This window comes from Notolabrus celidotus, chromosome 18 (genome assembly GCF_009762535.1).
Source record: "Notolabrus celidotus isolate fNotCel1 chromosome 18, fNotCel1.pri, whole genome shotgun sequence".
Classification (NCBI taxonomy): Eukaryota; Metazoa; Chordata; class Actinopteri; order Labriformes; family Labridae; genus Notolabrus; species Notolabrus celidotus.
Window position 1 is genome coordinate 30,150,252 of NC_048289.1, and position 6,000 is coordinate 30,156,251.

General features: G+C 38.2%; 1 protein-coding gene across 3 annotated transcripts in view; it reads right to left on the reverse strand.

Moving 5' to 3' along the window:
- LOC117829819 (KAT8 regulatory NSL complex subunit 1-like) overlaps nucleotides 1–5,651 on the reverse strand; it is a 46,359-nt gene extending 40,708 nt beyond the window's left edge. Inside the window, exons 1-2 of one of the 3 annotated variants that reach the window (XM_034707523.1) lie at nucleotides 5,625–5,651; nucleotides 3,357–3,439 (exon numbers count right to left, since the gene is read on the reverse strand). The gene's annotated coding sequence lies outside the window, so the exon portion shown is untranslated. Of the gene's footprint in view, nucleotides 1–3,356; nucleotides 3,440–5,493; nucleotides 5,513–5,624 lie in introns of those variants that run through there. The other 2 variants (XM_034707517.1, XM_034707518.1) reach the window with 2 other exon arrangements.
- Nucleotides 5,652–6,000: the final 349 nt, after the last annotated feature.

Here is a 6,000-nt window from a genome sequence, read left to right on the forward strand (position 1 = left end):
AGCCTTTATTTAATCTGCAACTCTTATCCCTACCCTTTATTTATTTTTATTTTAACTGTTTATATTCTTAGTTTTAAGTTGATGCTTTGACTCGTGTGAATTTCACATATTTTTTATTGTTGTTGGTTTGCATTCGTCTCTATTTTAATTTTGTTTTTTTTAATCTTAACTATCTGTTTTTATTATTTATCTACCAAACTGTATTTATATTTTTAGTCTTTATTTAATCTTCAACTCTTATCCCAACCCTTTTTTAAATTTACATTAACTATTTATATTCTTAATTTTAATATGATGCTTTAACGTAAATTAATTACACATTTTATTGTTGTTTGTGTGCATTACTCTCTTTTTCAATGTTTTATAATGATTCTAATGTTGTTTTATTATTTTATTAACCTTAACAATCTGTTTTTATTATTTATCAAAACAATTTTAATTGATTTGATATATGAAAGGTGCTATATAAATAAAGCTTGATTGTTTGATTTATTATATTTGTGTGTATAGCTTTAAAAAAAAAACACAATGGCGTGTCAACTTTAAAAGAATTAAAGCTCCAGTAAGGGTTTTTCAGGCGGTTATTAAACAATCTGAAATTAATACTGATGTTTCTAAAATGAGGCACAAGAACATGCATGACAAGACTGAGTATGACTACAATGTTATTAAAATGACTTGAAACCACCAGGAGGGGGTCATTAATATCTTTTTTTAAATTGTTAATGCTAAAGATGTATGGTGAGTGTCACATTAGACATCTGAAATCAAGAAGGTTCATTTATTTTTGTCAATAAATAATACTTAAGAAAAAATCAGCTCAGAGATAAATCCTGTTTTGTCCACAGGAGGAGCCGAAATCCTCACAGGAGCTTAAAAATATAATTTTAAGCATTGTTCAATGCCAAAATATTACAGGTAAATGTATTTATATTCTTTCCCTGTGTGAAATGTTTATCTAAGTATAAACAAAATAAAATGTGCAACATCTAAATACAAGGAGAGCAACAAGCAGTCTGTTGCAACACAGTCCAAATAGCTGAATTAAACCTATTGTAAGTCCCACCTCTGACAAGGCCAACAGCCAATCACAGTTCAGGATTTCAGGGTGGCACCCGGAGTGACCAATCAGATTTTAACTGGGGCCTTAGCCACCCCCTGCTCACCCCTTCGGACGTGCCCCTGCAGGGGAGGGGGATCAACCCCCCTTGGCTCTCGTTACATGATAACAGGAACTAGATCCCCTCTCCCACAGCAGTCTGAGTGAAGGTGCAGCTGGTGGCCACATGGAGGAGCTCTTGTTCACTTTGGTGAATGTAGCCGTGCAGGAAATATACAAAGACAGCTACTACAACTACAACTACAACTTACTGAATTAAAGGAGGGAGCATGAAAGCTTCTGTAGGAATTAAGAGGAAGAGCGGCCATTAAATAGTTTTTGTTTTAAATTTAAATGATGTAATAAAAGAAGTAAAGGTGCTACACTAAGTTTATTATCATTTTATAATAGAGAGATTATTTTAAGCCTTTTATTTCCTATAAAATTGTCTTTAAATATATGTTTTCAGTTCACTTTATCATGGAGATGTCCTGCTTCTCTGTTTATATCATTACATATTTAATAAAGTCTATTTTTATGATATAAATTATATATTTTATACAGATTGTGCAGCCTCACTTATTTACAGAAGTGTTTAAAAATAAGGCATTAAATTAGGGTTATGTTTTAGTTCAATTCAATCCAAGAATGTGGAATGAAATTGACAGACCTGGGACTTAAATTAGGACTGTAGAATGTTTCTGAATCATTTGTGACTACGGTTCAAACACTGAGGTCTTAGATAGATGCATTACAGCGTGGCGGTGCTGGACTTCCTGCCAAATACAAGATTATCATGAATAATCTGATTTAATATTAATACTATTATATAACTAATGAGACTTTAAGACTGTGACTTACTGTTTAACTGCTAAACAATGCAAATGAATTCACCCCACGTCTTCCTAAAGGCCGTGCATGGTCTTTGTGCATTATCAGACTCACAGAGTAGCTATGCATGAGAAATAAGTGATTATCAATCCTCCACCCACACGTCCTCAAACACTAAGCCGTGTCAAATAGAGAGATATATGAGAAGGAGTATCCAATGAGCTGCGTGTATCATCATCTGCTGGACCAATCAACAATAAGACATTAGTCAATCACGGAGGTCAAAATACTGAGAGTCTGCAAAGATGTGTGGTCATTACACCCTCGAGCTCCTCCTGGAGAATCCAGTACTCTAAAGCTTATAGAGCCTGAACTTTCCAATGAGTAGCATTTCCCTGATGTTCCCTAAAATCCAGATCATGCTGTGAGATAACGTGTACGATGAAGAGTCCAGTGGTCTTACTTGTGGCGATGTAAGCCCTGCATCTATCTGCACAACCATGGAGGCACACCTCACGGGGCTCCTGTTTACACCAAGTGTAAACAGGAGGCACTTTGACATGCTCTGTAGTGAGTGATGCAGCACAAAACAGCAACTTTTGGCCTTCCTGTTTGAGTTTTCTTGGTGTATTGTTTGGCCGTTGATGCTCATAGACTCTTCTATTTCACCAAAATAAGGACAGAGTTGTTTAAGTCAGATTAAGCAGGTTGAAGATTTCAGGAACAGTGTCTATAAAGCTCCTCCAAATAAAATCTAAATCCTCCTTTTCTTTAAATACTAGCTTGTCTGTGACCATAGATAGCATCCATCACATCAAAATGTTTCCAATCTTCCTGTGGACGCCACTCAGTCTGCTATGGTCTTTCATTTTAAGCATGTCCTTGTTGTTGTCGCTGGTTCACACCCCGGCCTCGACCAGTTGCTGCATGTCTTCCCCCGCTCTCTGCTCCCCACATGTCCTGTCTCTCTTCAGCTGTCCTCTCCAATAGAAAGTGTAAATGCCTCCAAAAGGATATAATATAATGTTTGTATGTTTGTGAAACAAGCTGGAACACCTTTTCATTCCTTACAAAGCCGTCCAGTCCCCTCTTCACCTCCTCTTCCTCAATAATCACGAGGGAGATCTGCAAAGGTTTCCACAGGGCAGTGCTGTAAAATCACCCTCTCCAAATCCATGATATTCAAGCATGGTGTGTTTTTAGTTCATGTCCATTATAACCATTGATTATATTGATCACAGTGTGTCTCCCTCCATGCTTTAGGGCAGGATAGGTACCTGGTGCTCCAACAGCAGGGGGGCAGAAGAGTAGGACCCCACAGTAAGGTCATTCTGGTACTTTTCCCAAGTTTTGAGCGTTGAAAGTGGTTAGAAACACCAAGGTGTAAACACAGAAATGCATAATAGAAAGAATAGTCTGAAAATACCTTTGACTCCATTGATGAAGCATCCCATGTATTAATCCAAGTGTCCATTATTCCAGGTCCCAGGGTTAGAAACAACATGACACCTGAGAATAAACACAGAAGAATGAATGAATGAGAATGAACACGTGAAAGCAGAGGAAACATCTCTATAATAACATTACTCTCTGATTTAGCTTCTCTTTAAAGTCTCATTGATTCCAGACGGGCAGCTTGTAAGCTAGCGGCTAACACTCTGAAGGAACGTTATCACTGCAGATTCATAATAAAAAGTTCAATATGTTGAATCCTGAGAGCTCTGAGCTTTAATATTCAGGTAACAGTCACAGGAGGGGTTTCCTTACAGACTGTCTGTCCGAACAGTTCAGTTCTCTGGGATTAAAGTCATAAATTTAACATTTGTTTCTGTTTCCGAGAGTTCAGGAGCTAATGCTAGCAGAGCAACGCTGCGTTCACGGGGTGTTGGAATAATCGGACAAATGAATTTCTCACTGTAAAAATTAAACGACGGCTCTATAAAGACGGATACATTTAAACGTTTGAGATATTTTTAATTGATTACGGAGCAGAAAAGTGGTAGGCATAAGTGGTGACATAGAGGTGACTGTGTCATACATCACAGATCTTCTGAATTTGGCAAATCAGCCCTCTCTATTAGAGCAACAAGTTCTTGGAACTCATTACTGAGTAAAATCAGAGAGTGCTGCAGCTTTGTTGAATTTAAGTCCAGGATGAAATCATGGCTAAAATCAACCCGATCATGTCCTCATCACACTTACATATAATGACTTTCATAGTGTAGTGCTTTTAGCTATTTATATTTTATCATTGTGTTGATAGTTTTGATGTAAATGTATCCCTGTTGTTTTATAGTAGGTATGTATTATTAGTGTGGCTGTTTAAATTATGTATTATTTGTTTTTAACAGAGGCATCGCCTCTGTCTCCTGCCCAGGGACTACAGATGTAAATTAGCTGCAAGCTCACTCTGGTACAACTAAATGGCTGTACACTGTCCCTGTTGAAATAAACAAATAAATAAATAAATTAATTAAATTAAATAAGTATTTAAATATGTTCAACAACTTTTGCATGATACACGTCTTGTGAGATACTTATTTGTAATCATTGCCATTAAAGCAAGATCTTAACCTTAGGTTTGACCACTTACAATGAATTGTACAAATTCTGAGCCATGACATATAATACATCCTCTAAGCAGGGGCATCGCAGTGGGGGGAAAAGTGGGACTGACTACCTAGGGCCCAAGTGGGGAGGGGGGCCCTTCATGGGCCTGAAATAAAATTAGTTTTCTGCTACGCTTGTTTTTCTTTTTGTATAACTTTAACAAGATAACTAAAATAGTCTGAATAAATAAACAAACATTCAGAATTCCTTTCTGGAAAAAAAGGGGAGTCTCTTCCTGTCGACTAGATTGATCGGCTCTGTGAGATGTGCGTCTTATGCCTAATATGGGGAATTGTCATATTTTCACAGCATCAAGTGTGGCTGAATCTGAGTGAAAGTAAACTGTAGGTTTTTAGAGTTTTATTTGACTTCATGAGGTTAGATTATATCAAATAATGCCCCCTGTTGTTATTCAACAAGTCACTTGGCTTCAAATAATCTTGTTTAAAGAGGTGGCCAGTCTGAAGGTCAATATTGTGCAGTTACATTTGGAGAAATTGTAAAAAAATAAATAATTATATATATATATTGATATGTAGCTTAGATTTGAGTCAGTTACCAGGATAGTTTTCAGCATATACTTTTGTTTAATGCAAATGAACCAGTATTATAGCAGCAATGTTATATCTTGTAGGGTTGGGCCCAGAAAAGATATCTTTTCAGGGGGTCCAGAGTTCCTGGAGACGCCCCTGCCTCTCAGTGTTTCCCCCGCAACACAGAAAAAACAGCCGGCCGGTTCTAAGTCTGAAGAACAGCTGTCCTACTCCGGGTTTTCGAGGAACACTTGAACGTATCCCAGTGTGTGAGACAGTGGGGCAGTGACGTCATCAGCTAACGCAAAGAGCCGGCCAATCACAGCCAACTTAGCTAGCAGGCTAAGCTAACGGCTGCTAGCTTGTTTGCTTCCCGATCCCACACTGACTCTCAATGAAAGACGTTTTCTGAATATTTACCGGAAAAGTGTTTCAAAAAAACCAGCCGTCCTTAAAGCGACCCTCCACGAGCTCACCCCTCTGACTGTTCCCCCCTGACACAAGGCGCGTGCGTTTATTTAGAGAAAATAACAAGACAAAATCTGACTTACCTGCTGGTCCTGTTACTAACCGTTTACGACTTGATAACACCCGCCCCCCTCGCTCTGATTGGTCGAGGCTGTGTTTCCAGGCTTCCTATTGGCTCCCGAGGCTGTCAGTCAGAGCAAATGCCCGTACAGCGGAAATGTGGACGAAAGTTCATAGCACGAAACTTCATTATCCAAAAATAATGTTTGCATTTGAAAATGTTTCCCTGAGTGTTAAAACCTCCTCGTGGTCCCAGACTGACTCCTTTAAATCCGCCTTCACGTGCCTGTTGTTTACACCGCGCGCATGTTAGCTACTCACACTGAAGCTGATGTATTTACCTCAATATCACTACAACATCTCATATCTATTGTGTCTCCAGGTTTCCACTGAGGAATG